The following is a 19,469-nucleotide window of genomic DNA, read 5'->3' as shown; positions in this document are numbered from 1 at the left end:
TACCTGCATTCAAATTGGAGTAAGTTGGCAAGAAATTTATAAGGGGAAAATACTATAAGGAGCACTCCCATTCAGAAACTCAAAATGGTTGCACGTGTTTATCCTGTAAGAGGTCTGTGATGAAACAGCAGGATGAAGGCTATATGTCCAAACTTAAATGCAATCTTTTAAATCACCTTTCATGTCAGTCCATGTAAGAACTGGGCAATTCAAGAAGTAAATTAGAACAATTCTTATTTTCAATAATTTCTTAGGTCAACACTTAGAATAATGAAAAACTTATCTTTAACTCCAAGAAATCTGGACAGTTATTAAAGCAAATGTGTTGTCCTACTGGCCTACACCTGGTTACAAACAGCAGTACGACTTCAGAAAACCCTGGACACTGAGTGGGCTTTCTAAATATAGCTTTTTCTTTCTATAAAGGTGTTTTACAAGAATGCTATCTTTTGTGAAAATGTGGCCTTTATAAAGGGTACACTAAGGTCTGTGACTTTTAGACCTAGAAAAGATTTGAAATATTTTCTTAGCCTGGGAATCCACATTTTAGAGGCATAGAAAGACAAACCCAATGAAATTAAATATTTTGCCCACCATCAAATGGCAAACAATAACGACAGCACTCAAGCCTCTGTCTTCTAAATCCATTGAATGCAGCATTAATAGATTGCAATAACTGCTGATTTTCATTGTCCTCATCACTACATTTCTTCTGTGCCTTATCCCTCTTCTTTTAAGAGGGATGACAACATTATCTGCAAACTTTATCTATAACTATTTTTTTTAAATTTTGCTCTTTTGTAAACTTTTTGTTTCTATGTTGAAAATGTGTAAGGACATTTACCTTCTTTCTTGAAACACCTTTGCCTGCATTTATCACATTTTATTGTTGAACTATTGTGTAGCAATAAGTACAAAAGTGCCTCTAGTAGAGGAGATAATATCAGAGGCAACAAGGTGTGTGTATGGGGGGTCGGGGTTAGAGTTGACATACCTTAAGGGAGATGAGGAGAGAGGGAAGAGAATAGAAATTTTATTTATTTGAAAAAATATGATGGCAAGTTAGAGAATTTTGGCTAAACTTAATACAATATAGCTTTCCTTAACTTAAATTCCGGCTTAACTTCCACTCTTTACATTGCCACAGACTAGGGAATAAACAAAGCAAAAAGATTTTTGGTACCACCATTTTGTGTTAATTTCATAAAGATTTCTACAAGACTTTTAAAAAATAAATTGAAAAACGAAAGTCTTGTCTTTAGCTTATTTTCCCTGCATGCTTGCACTTTAATAAGTTGATAAATGGCATTTAAACTCAATAGTTATGATTAATTCTGTCCCACAATTTTTAAAAGCACTGGGGATTGCGTGCGTGTGCATGTGCCCACCTTTATAACCAGTAAAATAAAGTTCTTGATCCAAAACTTATTATCACTTAGACTATTGAATAAAATCAGATATGATAGAGGGGCCAGCTGTTGGTAGGTTTAAAAGTCACCCTAGGTGATGAATTCATGCAGCAGTGTTGCACGTCTCTCTTTAGATGAAGCACTTAGAAGTATAACCAAGCATGGATCTAATTTCATATCTGACATGTGTTTTATTTAGAGTTCTTTGGCAAGTGCTTGCTCTATGTGTTTTTATAGTCTTTGGTTGTGCTATAAAAATGTCAAAATTATGAATTAACAGATATGCAAAAGTGAAATCCTAGAAGATAGGATAAACATGAAGTCCTCTAATTATCACTCAAATAAGTTTGGTTGACACAGAACTGGGAATCAGATAAAGACATTAATAATTCATAATGCTGAAGTTAAAATCTTCTAGTTACAGTACAAAAGAAATCTTCATTTGTACCACAAGGTAATTAATTCAGTACTTTTCATTTGTTAAACATTTGCTTATTACCCTGCACCGTGCATATAAAACTGTTCCCAAATTTGGAGGGCAAACAGGAAAAACAGACACTCTCTACCCTCAAGTTGTTTATACTGCAGTCAGTGAAATTTCTCTACTTTGAGATCTTTTAATTCCTCAGCTCATTGTAACATCTTCTTCAGATGAATTGTTTTTATTTGTTAAAACCAATGTTTAGCACTTGAAATAGTTTCTTCAATGTTCCTGATAGTGAAATAGAGTCATCATGCTAATTTCCAATACTAATTATAGAGTTGATAGGAGAAATGCTCAAGATTGATAGTAAAGTGATTTCAATAATCTACAAAATGTCTTGAGGTTTCCCAGATAACAACTTGTCTCCCAAACAAAAATGCACTTATTATTTATATTCCAAGCTTATAAAAATTTTTGTACTTTAATCATATAGAGATTTTACAACATATTTTCATTCATATTTTAAGATATTTTGTTCAGTAGATTATCTCATTTAGAAACTATTGATTTATATATACATACTATGTAAATATTAGTATACATTTCTCAATGACTAGATTAGTGCTTTCTTAACTACTTAAATTTGTTTAATTCATATTGTTGTTCTTCAGCATTTCTTTTACTCACTGGAGCCTATCCTACTGACTTCAAAAAGCCTGAAAAATCTGAAAATCCCATTTAAAGTAACTGTATGGAAAATCTTTCAAATAACACATAATAATGGTAGAGAAGAAGAGTATTTAACATTGTGCTGAGATTATTCCATTAATAAAGAGATTAATCAACAATTCTAATATTCAGACATATAATAAAAATGAAAAACAATCATAATACTGAGCAATGACATTTTCAATAAAGGGAGATATTAAATATTGTATAGGAAACTAGAATCTGCAAAGCAGACAAGTTGGCAATGATTATACATATATTTAAAATACGTTGAAACAGTCATAGACAGTTTTTCTTTTTGGATGGAAAGAGGCATATTGAAGTGTTTAAGCACTACTTCAACTGGAATAGATATTTAGACACTATACAGAAAACACGATTGCAGAAGAGCAGATATTAGCAGGTGTGTGAATGTGTATGTCTTTAATTAATGTATTTTCATTCATTCAAAAAGGAGAAGAATGCCAAATTTACTTTAAAGGTGGCATTGTGATATGTTAAAGTTCCATTCTTAGACTTTTGCTGCTGTTGCTGTTCCTTTAGTATTCACCAAAGAGTACCGTCCTGTCATTTATCCAAGTTAGAAATCTAGGAGCAATCCTAGGATTCTCATTATAGGGTCCACTACCTTCATGCTCCCCACTCAATAAGTAACAAATTCTTGGCTCTCCTATATAGGAAAGCTCTCTCCAATGTACGCCTGCTCTGTAACTCTCCGGGTCCAGCATCTCTGCCTCAGCCTCCCATTGAAGTCACTTCTAGTTCATTCTGTGCAGGGCCATTTTTAAACTTTCCTCAGTCCTAGGCAATTGCCCTTTTAGAAGCTTTACCCTAAATGTTATCAAATGCATTAAAATGTGCCCAAGTCACATATCCAATATAATTTATAGATAACTATATGAAAGCTGAGTAACGTTGCTGTTGTAGTAATATTAGCTGAAAATATTAATTACACAAGTTTTGATCTCAATTTTGCAGATTTGTTTTCATATTCTGGAGCCATTTTTTTCAGGTTCCAAACAATTTTCTAAGTCCTTCTCAAACTCCTAGTCCCGAGTGAGTGTGCTTTTACTGTCACAGGGTTGAACAGCCCAGACAGCAAGATGTCTGAAGATGAAGACCATCACAGGGATGAGTAAATCAGATACGTGGAAGTTGGAATGCAAAGTGTTTGTAGAAAAAAATATACAAATCAAGGAAGAAATTGCAGTGTCAATTAATATGATGTATATCAGATGATAGTATTAAAAAGCCAGGTGAAAATAAAATAACTTAATAATGTACATATTTGTCTGATTGTTTACTAGTGATATACTGCTCAGTGTAAGGTGAGAACCACAGATATTATCTTCTGGAAAAAAACCCTTTAAGCCCTAACAGTTTCAGTTTATAAATTTCCTCTCTAATAAATGAGGAATAAAATAATTTACAATAAATTAATTATTTCCTCTTCTGAAGGTACCAATACCACAAATTCAGTCAGAAGATGGATCAAGTTTTTCATACATTTCTCTCATTTCACATTTTTTAAATAAATGAGACTATATTTTGTCTAATGACTACCAGAACAACTATCTGGAAACTGTGACTTCATTATATGTGAGAGAGTATTTTAGGAGATATAGATGTATATTTAGATGGAGATATAAATACATAGCATATATACACAATATTTAATCAGACACAGGAAATGTAGGATAGCTCCAGAGTGGTACACCCTATGTTCTGAGCTGCTCCGAAATGCAGTTCCTTTTGTTTTTTTAACATCTTTATTGGAGTATACTTGCTTTACAATGGTGTGTTAGTTTCTGCTTTATAACAAAGTGAATCAGTTATACATATACACATGTTCCCATATCACTTCCCTCTTGCGTCTCCCTCCCTCCCACCCTCCCTAGCCCACCCCTCTAGGTGGTCACAAAGCACCCAGCTGATCTCCCTGTGCTATGTGTCTGCTTCCCACTAGCTATCTGTTCTAATGGGAGTTCTCTGGGCACAAAGGGCACTATTTTCTCTAATGAGATTAGAAGAAAGGATTTGCTAATAATTGCTTCTATAGCAACTAAAAATCTTGGAATCCCACCTTTCAGCGTTTTGAAAATCTTAAAGGGGATGTTGTCAGTAACAAAAAAAATTGAAGACTGATTATGTATTTAAATTAATGATTCTTTAAATTCATCTGCCCTTTCATCTTTTAAATTGATTCATGCTTCTCAGAAAATAAAATATGCTAATCCATATATCATTTTTCCACTGTGTAGGACAACTATATCTAAAAACAAAAATACTATCATTTTACTTTCCTTTACTATATTCCTCCACAACTTGTGTTGTACTTTCATATTTTCTTTTCATTCTGCTAGTGAGATATATATATACATATATGTATGTATACGTATATGTATATATACACATAATATTTAGATTTTAGATATTTGCATTATGCAGGGCAATCCATAAAATGGATAGATGCTTAATTTTAATACCATTGAATACAATTTTCATAATTTTATACTTTAATTATTTTTGGAAGCACAAACCAGAAAGGGTAAAGCAAACTTGAAATGGAAAAAGATGACCAAGCTGGCATTTTGCATTTCAGACTTTATATTTGGACTACTCAGTGGGACAGATTATAATAACAAAATGTTGCTTTTGCAGGGAGGTCAATCTTTGCTTCTGCATTGCCTCATCTCTTTTAATCCCATCCAGTTTATTTTTCATCTCAGAAACTATATTTTTCATCTCTAGGAACTCAAGTTGGGTTATTTTTATATCCTCTATATGTCTAATTAAGATGTTGATGCTTTCCTTTAAACTTTTTGAACCTATGAAAATTAGTTATAATAACTGTTTGAATGTCTTTGTTTGCTGATTGTACCATTTTTCAGTCTGTTTTCATTAATTAATTTTTCTCCTTGTTATGGGTTATATTTTCCTTCATCTTTGCATCCCTAGTAATTCTAGATTGCATGTCAGATATTGTGAATTTTACTTTACTGGTTGCAGAGCGTATTTGTATTTTTTTTAAATATTTGTAACTTTGCTCAAAGAGGTAGTTAAGAAATAGTTTGATCATTTTGAGGCTTCCTTGTAAGCCTTATTAGGCTGCAAGTGAAACAATTTAGTCTAGGGCTAATTTGGTCCCACTACTAAGCCTATACCCATTGAATACTCTGTGTATTGAATACTCTAGTTGATGCTGCATGTATTAAATTATATCAAGACATATTTGTATAATCTTAAAGCAATAAATGCAACACATAAAAATATAAAAAAATTTAAAAATTAACTTTTATTAAATAAAACAAAAATGTTTTCTTCTAGTAATTGTAGTATTTTAACATATTTAAATACTGCATCCCTATGAAATTCATTTTGTTAATAAATATGAAAAGAGAATCCACCTTTATTTTTCACAGGTGACCAGGGACTTGTTCAAACACCAACATTTAACTGTATTACACAAAACATTATGCCACTGGTTTTTATGGGTTATCATTATAATTAACAGCTTTATACAACCATTGTCTTGTGCTGTTTGTTGTTCAATGTCTAAAAGTATTGTTTAATATATATATATATTTTTTTACTTTTAGCAGTTTAAGCCAGGAGAGTAAATCCAGTTCCCATTACTCCATCCTGTCCAGAAGCACAGGTCTTAAGTGAAAGTTAATACCAAAGAAACAGTTCCAAATTTTACAACGGATCTATCACTGGTTGTTAGCATATCTTCCCACACCCAAGACACCAAGATACTTTCTACTCACTGATAAAGCTTTATGATGAGCAAAACTTCCACCACTGTGCTTCCATAGCATGTGAGTATATTTTTAATTTACTGGTTATATATATTCTCTAATTATCCATTATTTTGTCCTTCTTTTTGATTAGATTGATATCCACATTTTTTTTCTAATAGCTCACAGAAATTTATCTCATTAACAACACCAATAGAAATAACAATAAAAATCGCCTTGGGGGACCAAATTTATATCACATTATCAAGTTTTTATTTTGCTCCCATAAAACTTCTGCAAAATACAACCACTGTCTATCATCAGTATCATTAGAACAAAACCAAGTCATTCTAATCTCAAAAGCACAATATTTTATTTAACTTAATAAATTTCACACTATAAAAAATTTTCTCATAGCATCATCCTTAATTCCTCAGTATTCACTAATATTGGGGGATTTTTCTTTCAGTTATTTGTAACTAAGGATGATTTTATTCATCTCTACAACCTGGTATATATATGTACAATGTTTGTCAAAAGGTGGATATTCAAAAAAATTCTTGACTAAATTATGGTAATTCATGTGATCAGTTCTGCAGTTCTTAAAACTTTAAATTACTTGTTAATTCTAAGAGAAAGTCAGATAATTTTTAGAAGGATTTCCAAACCATGCTAAAGTGTCAGCCTTCATTTCCTTGTCTGAGGGAAACAGGAGAGAAATAGATGGTTTTAAAGTTCTCCAAGCTTCTGTGTCCTTTATACATCCACAATTTTAATCCTTATCATTTTCAAGATTTGCTAAATTATTTGAGGTGATCCATTCTCTTATTAAAGTTACATATTTTATGTCACATACTGAGCATATTAACAAATAACTTACTGATAAATGACAATGCCCATAACATCAGGTTAATCTGATTTCCATGAAATGAGCTATAACTTCAAGAATATTAATTCATCTAATAAGGGTGATGATTTACATAATGTTGCCTAAACTATTTCTCTTGATTATTTAAGAGAGTTTTCCTAGGGGAAAATAGCTGGGAAGTCTGTAGAAAAAAAAAAAAAAACAACCATGCTTAATTAAATTCCAGTCTAAAGGACTCCATATATAATGTATTTGAGAAAACCAAGTCACTATTATAGATTCATATAAATGGTTGTATATATGAGATATTTTTAATGTAACCCAAATTATAAGAAATAGTTTTTTGGTATAGAAGCAACCACTCTTTTACCTAAAGGAAAATATAAAATCTGAGTTCATTGAAAATTTGCCTCATTGCCCTCTGTTAGTTTGTGCCTGCCCCATCCTTAGGGGCCCAGTTAAGGACTATTCTATCATCCATACATCAGAAGAGAATGTCTGTGTTCTATGTTGATAGTCAGTCTAAACAAATATTTATACAGTTGAAATCAGAGATATAAAATGTCAGTTCCAAATCCACCCATGATGGCAAATATACCAGACAGATGACAAAGGTTATAAAGGCCTGTGAAATACTTGAATCATATTTTGCAACCCTTGAAAGAATTCAAGTTGGAGATTAGCAGAAACCAGGCTCAGTTCTGTCCATAATCCCCTTTATCTGTCTTCTAGCCAACAATATGAAAACCTGAAGCCAAGCTGACAAATAGAGTGTGAAGGGCCTTCTACTGCATTTAAGAAAAAACTGAGACTTGCTATAGGTAGAAATTATCTTTTCTATTACTATTATGGTTGATGTTGTTGTTATTCATAGAAATAATGAAACAAAAAACCCTAAATAACATTATTCTGCTGGATTCTTTACTATATGCAACACAATAAATTAACTCGCTTCATATTACACTGGGCATATAACATGAAAACATGTGCAGATAACAGAAATTAGTATCTGTACAGACAAATGCCCCTGTGATAGAGAAATCTATTATTTTAAGTCCAGACAATTAGATCTATTAAGGTGTAAGAGTGTTTCAGTACAGTCCTGCTAAAAGTAAACCTTAAAAGTAAATCGAAAAAAAAAGGAAAACTGATGCCAGTTAGATACAAAATATAAGATTATGCTATGTATATGGGACAGGATAGAACTCTGAATGCACTCACATGTAGGGAAAGCAATATTAGTGACAAATCAACTAATGTCCTTATTGAGCATAGACGTTCCAAGAAGGGTGAAGAGTACTGTATATTAGATGTAAGACTCATAATATTCAAGTTAGTTGTAAAAGAAACAAGGTAAATGCTTTCAGTCAATAGGATAGGCTGAACTGATATTGAGAATCCTTTCTTCCAATCTGAACACACAGTTTGTTATACTTGTGTTTTCTTTTATATGTTGCTTTTACATGTAGCAACACATAAAAAGAAAATGAACAAGCTTACAAAAAATGGGGGGATCCCCAGTCTCAGGATTTAAGGAGAAAAAACAAATTCAACATTAGAATCGTGAGGAGGAGTTGAAACCAAGAAATTCAAGGGGGCCCTGGAAATAATAAGCCTTGTTTTTGAGGGCTGGCTTTAAATATCTGTTGTCTTATCAGAAAACAGGTAGATGCTGGAAAAGAATAGAATAATATCTTCAAAGTACTGAGCACATATAGCTGTCCAAATTAAAATTCTACACCTCATTTTAAAAAACTCCTCAAGAACAAGAAGTAAAGAAATTTTCATTCATAGACAAAGAGGAATTACCACCCACAAACTGTAACAACAACAACAACAAAATGACTAAAGCAGTAGCAGCAGCTATTGGAATTGTCTGAAGGCATTAAAAAATATTCTGATGCCTGAAGCCAATACTTGGAGATTTTTTTTTTTAACCAAAGTGATCTAGGCGGTGTTTCAATAATGGGAGCTTTAAAAAGTTCTCACATAATTCTCATGTGTTTTAGGCAAGATTGGAGACCATTGTACAAAGAATGCTCTTCAGTAAGAAAGAAAATAAGCATAAAAAGAAGTAGGAAGGTGCACTGAACAGTGACCAGCAAAGAAATTTGTAATGTTGGAATGAATCTGAATAACGGTTGAGTGTAAAAAATAATAGCCAATGGGGGTGTGTACAAAGTAAAACTAAAACACTAGATAATATACTGAAATACTGGAGATCAGATTTAAAATTTGAGGGGTCCATGAACCGCTTAGGAGGAAGATGAGATAATTAGTTTTAGACTTTTTCAAGTTAGACATATATGTCAAATTTTTCAGAAAACACTAAAAATGAATACTTCATATATGATTCATAAAAAGGTAGACCATAAAAAGAGAATGAAAAATGTGTTTAAACGAAGTTAGTACCAGGAGGGATAAAACATGGAAACATAAAGGAGAAATAGATCAATAATCACAATACATTTGATCACAGAGACAATAAAAATAAATTTAAAAATTCCAGTTTATGCTGCTTACAAAAGACATATATAAACTATTTTTAAGATGAAATGCAATACTTCGCTCGAAATAATTAATTATATACATGATAAATGATTTTTAAGATTACATATTTGGCATGATGACATGTATACAGATTTTTAAAACTCAAAGCAATCATGTGTTTTTCATGGATTCATTTGCATATAGTAAAAAGTTCAAGCATGTATTCAAAGTATTTATATTCAATTCATGATACCAGTTATCTAAGAAAAGGAAAAATGGGACTGAAATGAGAATAGAGAGGAAAGAAATGTGTGTGTATCTGTGTGTTTGTGTGTGTGTGTATGTGTGTGTGAACACATGTACAACAAATATGTGCTTCTTTCACAGCATGATTCACTGTATTCCATCACAATATTAATAAGATTTCATACAATATGGGCATCTCTGCAGAAATTAAAATTGTCACATGCTTATGTGTATTGGGCAATGAGCTCACCTTACTATTTCCATCCATTCTTCAATTAAAATCTAGAAATGTGAATGGGCTGTTAGAATTTAGTTAGTGAGCCAATTATCTTTACAGAACATGCTAGTTATGCACAGCTTTTCCTTGGCTTAACTATGTTTTAAAATAGCAGGCATTCATTTTACGTCTTTAATTGATGGCTATCACACACAATTAGTTTGAAATTTCTTATCAATATGCTTGAAATATATTTGGTTGAATCATTGGAGTAATCTTTTTTGAACTTACCCAAATGTATGTGTTTAGCCTTCCTAAACACAGTGGCACATTTCCAAATACAAAGTACTTGCATTAGAATTATTCCTAATATGAAGACATTCAATATTTGTGGCAACAAATTTTCTCTTGAAAACTTAGCTTCCAGATGGAAGAAAAATAAGGGTAGAAATGTATTTAAAGGCAAATTTGAAGATGAGAAATCAAAATTCACATTCCATAGTGAAAGAAAAAGGGTTAGTAATTACAGAGAGAAAGGCAAATACAATGCAAAAATTATTGGAACATATTTTGCTCAATTACAAACAAACTTACATGGTAAGTTGTAGCGTCCATTATTGCACCAATTTGTAGCATATTTTAATATTTTCATTTTGAAAGGAAAATTTAAAAAAGTCATCTATTGTTTTTTTAGAAAGTATCTAGAGTGGTTGAAGTGAAATAACTTTCAGAAAATGTGTTAAAATGGGGCTACAAAAGATTTAGGAGGACATAAGCTTGGTTCTTATTGTTGACAGTTTGCAAATCAGCCACGGGGATACACATTATTTCCAATTTAAAATGAATGATGATTCTATATACATATATATGCATCTTATCATATTGATTATAAACCAAGTAAAATCTCATGAAATCTAAGTATGTTTGAAAAACTTAAACCTATTTTTATGTTTTTCCAAACACTAGAAAATGAAAGCAATTTCTGTTGTTTGTCATTTTCTTTTGGACTCTCTTGGCTTCCTGAAAATGATTATGTCAAGATATTGGAGAAGTATTCATAGGAAGCAACATAGGCCATGAGAATAGAGACTTACACTGCTTCCTCATTAGAAAAAATAAAATAAAAATTCCTGTCTATCCATTTCAAATTACACTCAGGGATGCTTATAATATAGAATTTGAAAGTTGAATACATACTAGTTGTCAAGTAGTCAGCCCCATTGATTATTCATGCATTCCCTCCTAAGTATGTTGGTCTTAGAATTCAGAGGGGTCCTTTAATCACACCCCCCATCTTGACCACTCACATCTCCAGATTTTCCTACTTCACGGCATATTGGTGTTTAACTTATTAAACAAATATTTGTTGAACAATTACTATGCATGCTAAGCAAAGGGGATCAAAGATGAATGAATATTCATTTGTCTTTAAGGAGACACAGTCTACTGGAGAGAGGCAGAACTGTGAACAGATGACTGCATAAAGAGGCAAAGTCAAGTCTTATTTATTCAGAGGAAGAAGTCCCCGTGATCAAGCAACAAGTAAAATCATTTCAGTGTGCAAGACATGGATTTGTGATTGAAAATGCACAAGCATATTTATCTTATTATCCATCATAGATGATCACCTATTATAATCAGTGAGATTTCTTAATGGCACAGCATCTAGAGGAGGACGTCATGCATGAACCTGTCATATTCAGAAAGTAAGGAAGTGGCACAGTGGGAACAATTCAGGAAAGTAAATAAACATGACAGTAGATTTAAAATCTTCTTTAACTGTTCTTACTATTATTAATCTATTAGGGCAAGTAGTAGTTTTCATTGATGTTAACATTTTTTCATCCACGACTTGAAATCAGACATTAAATATTAATATTATAATAATATTACAAATTGAATCATTCACAAATTTATAAAAAATAGATCAGCACCAGAGACCTATTTATTGGAAACAAAGTAGGTAGAACAATGAAACTCATTTATAGTTCCTCCTCAACCAAAGTGGACAGAAGTTTTTTTTTTTTTTTTTAAGATGTTGGGGGTAGGAGTTTTTATTAATTAATTTATTTATTTTTGCTGTGTTGCGTCTTCATTTCTGTGTGAGGGCTTTCTCTAGTTGTGGCAAGCGGGGGCCACTCTTCATCGCGGTGCGCGGGCCTCTCACTATCGTGGCCTCTTGTTGCGGAGCACAGGCTCCAGACGCGCAGGCTCAGTAGTCGTGGCTCACGGGCCTAGTTGCTCCGCGGCATGTGGGATCCTCCCAGACCAGGGCTCGAACCCGTGTCCCCTGCATTAGCAGGCAGATTCTCAACCACTGCGCCACCAGGGAAGCCCCTGGACAGAAGTTTTATATGTAGAGTTCAATCCTGGGCCAGAGGCTATTTAATATTTCCATCAAGTCTAGGATGATAGAAAAGCATGTGGATTTAGTCATTTACAGTTCTCTTTAGTTGATAAGACTGATTAATACTTTGTCAAGATCAAAATTCAACATGGCCATAATATGACCTTGACAAATTGGAGAAGTGGTTTAAAACAATGCAATTTAATAAGTCTAAGGGTCAGATATGGGCTTTAAAGGGATTGGGAAGGAAATGGAAATTATAATAATGTAGGTGATACCATGCCAGTGAGAATGCATTTGTGTGTGTAATATAATATGTAACAAATAATATTGAGTATGACTTGAGTCAAGAATATAGCAATAGCTTTTATTTTTTTTCTCTCTCTCACCATGGCATAGTGCTTACTCACTCACAAATATTTCTAATACATTTCATCAAAATTTCATCATGAAATCCTGTATCCCTGCTGATAAAATTAAAAGTAATTCTAAGATATATAAATGAAGAGAAGGGTATAAAGGTACAAATAAGTGGGTGAATATTAATGAAATTACTTTGTATTGTGCTTTACAAATACGATTTATGCATTTATCTTGTTACTAACACATTCATTCATTCATTCATTCAGCAATCATTACATATTTATAGAACTTCTACTATGTCCCAGGCACTGCATTAGGTGCTGGTAATACAAGGTGTGGAAAAGCAAGCATTGTCCATATTTCTTAGAGCCTGCAGTCTAAAGAATAATTACTAATTGTAGCAAATATGGACAGGGTACTATGAGCCATGGAACAGGGAGCCTTTCTCACCTGGAAGGATGAGGAAAGGCATCCCTTGTGAAATGTCTTCTTAACTGAAGTATGACGTAGGTAGCCTAAGGGGACAAGGGAGTAAAGGAGTAAGTATTTCTTGCAAAGGGGAAAGCAAGTGTTGAGAATTTGAGCTTCAAAAAAGGAATGCTTCACGTTGATATTACAGTCTCAACAAATACAATTAAATTTCTGGTTGTTAATACGTTGCATAAAAGTGGAGGAGTGGATTTCTGCCAAAATTAGGGCATATAGTTAGGATTAGAAATGTGCTCTGTGATATCAGTGACTTTAACATTGCAGTGAGACTGGGAGAAAAAAACGTACAAAGGGGCTATCCTCTGGACCCAATGGCACTGATGTACATCAAGGCTTTTGCTGAAGTAGAAAACCTGCTATTGATATTGAGATGCTCTTGAATGAAACAATGACTTCAAATAAGAGCTCCAAACTGAAACTCAGAAAGACCACCAATCTGACATGACTTAAATTTGAACTGCTTCTCAGATAGGCAATTTATACTTTGGGGTAAATGGAAACTGGGCTTGGTTTCACTAATGATATCAATGACATTTTGCTATTAAATTTGGTTTAATATTTTCATTTTACAAATCCGTAACTTCAAAAACTCTCTAAGGGAAAGCAAGGGGAAAAGGATAAGACTAACTTGTTTAGTTACATTACCTTGAATTTTAAATTTAAATTGAGCTGCGCTATCTCCACCAATGCTTGACTAGAAGCCTGCACAGTGAGTAGTTGTAATGGAGGAGATTGGCTCATTTTAATGGCCACATCTGATGGATCTCAAAGAAATTCAGGTAAAACAACTCTCTGCATAGTTCATAGTCAATTATTTATACTTACAGAAAAATGCCAAAGCCTAGAAAACTTTAAATGGTGGATAATCAGCAACATTCACATTTTTCCTTGAGGTTTTCAGGATTGTACAAACACATTTAGGCTTTGAAAGACACGTTTTGGAACTTTACTGAAGGTATTCTAAGAAATACCTTCATGTTAAAACAATCTCCAAATATTTTAGGAATAACTAGTATCTCTCCGTAAATAATTCATGCCTTAATTAATTATTATCATTGTTAGAAATTAATACTGAAGTATTTCAGAAAAAGATGACATATTAAGAATGTGACACTGCTTCCATGTCATATAAGAGCATGAGGATATCTCTATTATGAAACTTACTGCATTTTGCTACAACATTTCTGTCTATCTTCTCTTCCAGATTTCAAGCTTCTTAAAAAATAGACTGTGCACAGATCTAACTTTCTGGCCTACATTTGCAGCACTGGAGACTACTATTGAAATATTAATTCAAAGGATATTTTAGAAAACATTATAGACAGAACTCTACCATAAAAGAACATATATAAATATAGCATATTTTCTGATGTTATTGAATCATCTTAAATATTGGTTAATGCAAATTTCAATCTCTAAGGCACTTCTACAACATACCTGAAAAATGATCGTCATCTTGTACTTGAATGTCCTCACTGAGAAAGAAATTGCCAACTCAAAATAAGTTTATTTCATTCTTAGGAAGCTCTAATTGTTAGAAAACTCACTCTTAAAATAAGTTAAAATCTCTATTCCTCAACTTCTATGCATTTTCTTGGTTTTTAAATTAGGGGCAACTTGATCTTTTTTTGATTTTACAGCTCTAACATAGCTAAAGCTGGCGTTCAGGTCCTTTGCCCACTTACCTACTCTTCATAATTATTTTATTAAAAGAAATATATTGTGGTATAATATAAAAATATACTAACTTCAATGTACACTTTAATGAATTTTGACAAATCTAAATATTTTGTAACTCTGTTTCCATAAAGGTAGACAATTTTCCTATTACCCCCCTTTGCAGTTTTCCCTTTCCTCTTTGCAGTCACTCTCTACTCCATATTTGATACAGGTAACTGCTGATATGTTTTCTGTCGCCATAGATTCATTTTTCCTTTTCTAGAAAGTCATATAAACAGAAACATAAAGTACATACTCTTGTGTTTCTAGCTTTTTTCTCAGCATAGTGTTTCTAAGATTCATCCTTGTTGCATTCCTCATAATTCTATCCTTCTACTGCTGTATGATATGACATTGTATGGATATACCACAACTGGTTCACCCATATAAATCTTGTTGGAGATTTTCTGATGATGGCCATTCTGACCGGTGTGAAGTGATATCTCAATGTAGTTTTGATTTGCATTTCTCTAATGATTAGTGATGTTGAGCATCCTTTCATGTGTTTGCTGGCAATCTGTATATCTTCTTTGGAGAAATGTCTATTTAGGTCTTTTGCCCATTTTTAGATTCGGTTGTTTGTTTCTTTGATATTGAGCTGCATGAGCTGCTTCTAAATTTGGGAGATAAATCCTTTGTCAGTTGCTTCACTTGCAAATATTTTCTCCCATTATGAGGGATGTCTTTTCGTCTTATTTATGGTTTCCTTTGCTGTGCAAAAGCTTTTAAGTTTCATTAGGTCCCATTTATTTATTTTTGTTTTTATTTCCATTTCTCTAGGAGGTGGGTCCAAAAGGATCTTGCTGTGATTTATGTCATAGAGTGTTCTGCCTATGTTTTCCTCTAGGGGTTTGATAGTGTCTGGCTTTACATTTAGGACTTTACTCCATTTTGAGTTTATTTTTGTGTATGGTGTCAGGGAGTGTTCTAATTTCATACTTTTACATGTACCTGTCCAGTTTTCCCAGCACCACTTATTGAAGAGGCTGTCTTTTCTCCACTGTATATTCTTGCCTCCTTTATCAAAGATAAAGTGACCATATGTGTGTGGGGTTATCTCTGGGCTTTCTATCCTGTTCCATTGATCTATATTTCTGTTTTTGTGCCAGTACCATATAAATGCTGGAGAGGGTGTGGAGAAAAGGGAACCCTATTGCACTGTTGGTGGGAATGTAAATTGATACAGCCACCATGGAGAACTGTATGGAGGTTCCTTGAAAAACTAAAAATAGAACTACCATACGACCCCACAATCCCAGTACTGGGCCTATACACTGAGAAAACCATAATTCAAAAAGAGTCATGTACCAAAATGTTCACTGCAGCTCTATTTACAATAGCCAGGACATGGAAGCAACGTAAGTGTCCATCATCGGATGAACGGATAAAGAAGATGTGGCACATATATACAATGGAATATTACTCAGCCATAAAAAGAAACAAAATTGATGTATTTGTAATGAGGTGGATGGACCTAGAGTCTGTCATACAGAGTGAAGTAAGTCAGGAAGATAAAAACAAATACGGTATGCTAACACATATATATGGAATCTAAGAAAAAAAAAGGTCATGAAGAACCTAGGGGTAAGACGGGAATAAAGACACAGACCTACTAGAGAATGGACTTGAGGATATGGGGAGGGGGAAGGGTAAGCTGTGACAAACTGAGAGAGTGGCATGGACATATATACACTACCAAACGTTAAATAGATGGCTAGTGGGAAGCAGCCGCACAGCACAGGGAAATCAGCTCGGTGCTTTGTGGCCACCTAGAGGGGTGGGATAGGGAGGGTGGGAGGGAGGGAGACACAAGAGGGAAGAGATATGGGAACATATGTATATGTATAACTGATTCACTTTGTTATAAAGCAGAAACTAACACACCACTGTAAAGCAATTATACTCCAATAAAGATGTTTAAAAAAAAATCTTGGATATGTTGGTCATATCCAGTTTCACCTCTTATGAATAATGGTGTTACACATTTTTGTGAACAAATTTTTGTGACATAAGACTTCATATCTCTTGGATAAGTATGAACTATTAGGTAATTGCTTGGTCATATGTAAATGTATATTTAACTTTAAAGCTTTCATGCTACAAGCCCATTAACAATGTATTCATGTTTCTCTAGGTCCACACCAAAACTTGATATTAACAGTTTTTTAAATTTTAGACATTATAGTGGTATGTAGTGGTATCTCATTATAATTATAATTTGTACTTCTCTGATGAAGCAATCTCTAAATATATATAAATTATATATACTTAATATATATGTTGTATACAATATATGTAAATATTTTAATTAATTTTTATTGGAGTATAGTTGATTTACAATGTTGTGTTAGTTTCTGCTGTACAGCAAAGTGAGTCTGTTATACATATACATATATCCACTCTTTTTTAGTTTCTGTTCCCATATAGGTCATTACAGAGTACTGAATAGAGTTCCCTGTGCTATACAGTAGGTTCTTATTAGTTATCTATTTTATATGTAATAGTGTGTATATATATATATATATATATATATATATATATATATATATATATATATATATAATGTAATTAGGCACTTAAAAATAAAAGGAAGACATGCAAATAACCAATAGGCATATATTCATGGATACATATATTTACATTTATATATATAACATATCCATAAATGTATTTTTGCCATTTTCTCCCATTGGATTGTTTTTTTTTATTTTTGAAGTGTAAAAATTATTTCATCTGTATCTAAATTCTTTGCCAGATATTGATATTGCAAACATTTTCCAAGTTTGATCTTTCCTGTTGATTTTTTTAATTTTGATTTTTATTCGGCAGAAAGTTCCCTTTCCTCTGTGGCTGTCACTGCCTTGTCAGGGTTGGGTTCTGACCCCTAGTCGTTGGAGCAGAGGCCATCAGGTCTGTTTCTTAGCTGTGTTTCTGATCTGCGGTGTGAGGTCGGGAGGACTGGAGCACCCCCACTGGGATAGAAGCCGTTGAGTATTCCTCCTCTGGAGGTGTCCACCTGTGGGTGTGCTCTGTTTTGTCTCCTTTCCGCCCATTGTGTAGCTTACAAAGTACACTGCTGTTGGTACTGCTCCCAGTCCCACCTTAACCGTGGTTATGGCGGCAACTGGCCCTGATGACTCAGGCATCATTTTCACCAGGCCACTGGCCCAGATCCCAGGACTGCAGTAATTATGTACCTGGACCCACTATGTGAGATACGGAGGCAGCTCAGACTCTGGCCTGGCCAAACCCCAGCATGTATGTGCCCACAAAACCCACAGCTACTAAAGCCAGACCTGTCTCAGCTGCAGGAACACTTGTCCATTGGGATGTTCCCAGGTGCTGAATTTAGGAAGCCATCAGAGGAAGGGTAATGCCATGATTTGCACAGCCATGAGGAGAGATTTCAGCTCTTCTTCCTTAGTTGCATGTCCCCTGGAACTCAGCTGTGGTTTCAGCCCCATCTCTGCATGTGGGCCACCCACTGGCGTCTGCTCCCAAGGCTGCTGGAGCACACGAGCTTGTCAGGCAGGAGGATGTAGAAGCGGCAATCAGGGCAGGCAGGCTGCCCAGGTGAGAGGGTGCTGGGCGGCTATGGGATATACGAGCCTGTTAGGCAGGAGGGAGTCAAGGTGGCAAGCTGGGCAAATGGGCCACCCAAGCAGGAGAGTGCTGAGGTGATGATGGCTGGGGGCCTGTGAGCCACTCTGGCAGGGGCCCTTCCTAGTGCCTGTGGAGGCAGGGGCCAGTGCGTGAGGAGAGAGGCTGCAATGGTGGCCCCGGCCTTTGTGCATCACGCAGCAGTGGCACTTTGCTTCTCTGCTGGTCTGGGCTTCCTCCAGGAGCATTCCTTGTTGTGGAGCTCCTCACTCCTATCCCCTTGAGCTGTCTCCTCACAGCCAACATAATTCCCCTTCCTGGGTCTGCTCTTCAAACCCCACATTCCAACACACAGCCCCCCCGTGTGCACCAGTGGTCCCCAGTCGCTGGGGCATGCAGAGCTGTGGCCAGACCACTCGTGTAGGCCTCACTCTCTCCTGCCTGCCACAGACTGGTTGCTGCACTGTTCTCTGAGCCACCAAATTTCTCCTTCTGCCACAGCTTCTCTCCCCGCTGCTTCCCCAGATGCGGGAACCTCTTCTCACCTTCAGCTCCGCTCCCCCACCCAGGGTCACAGGTCACATCCCACTTCATCTGCTCCTCCTTTTCCCTTCTTCTTTCTTTCGTCCTACCTGCTTACGTGGGGATCTTTCTTGTCCTTTCAGGTGCCTGAGGTCCTCTGCTAGTGTTTATCAGGTGCTCTGGGAGAATTGTTCCATTTGTAGATGTATTCTTGATGCATTTGTGGGGAGATATGAACTCCACATCTTCCTACTCCTCCGTCTTCTTGACTGACTAATCAGCCGTTTGAGTTTTAAAAGGCCACTT

General features: G+C 34.7%; 1 long non-coding RNA gene across 3 annotated transcripts in view; it reads left to right on the top strand.

Annotated features, from left to right (window-relative positions):
* Positions 1-7,890: 7,890 nt before the first annotated feature.
* LOC309804625 overlaps positions 7,891-19,469 on the top strand; it is a 300,532-nt gene continuing 288,953 nt past the window's right edge. For all 3 annotated transcript variants that reach the window (XR_014294147.1, XR_014294148.1, XR_014294149.1), the window contains exons 1-2: positions 7,891-7,991; positions 11,557-11,829. This is a non-coding gene — a long non-coding RNA (uncharacterized lncRNA). The remainder of the gene's footprint in view (positions 7,992-11,556; positions 11,830-19,469) is intronic.

This window comes from Mesoplodon mirus (assembly GCF_964341445.2).
Source record: "Mesoplodon mirus genome assembly, chromosome: 1".
Taxonomy (NCBI): domain Eukaryota; kingdom Metazoa; phylum Chordata; class Mammalia; order Artiodactyla; family Ziphiidae; genus Mesoplodon; species Mesoplodon mirus.
This window is presented reverse-complemented; position numbering and strand designations above follow the sequence as displayed.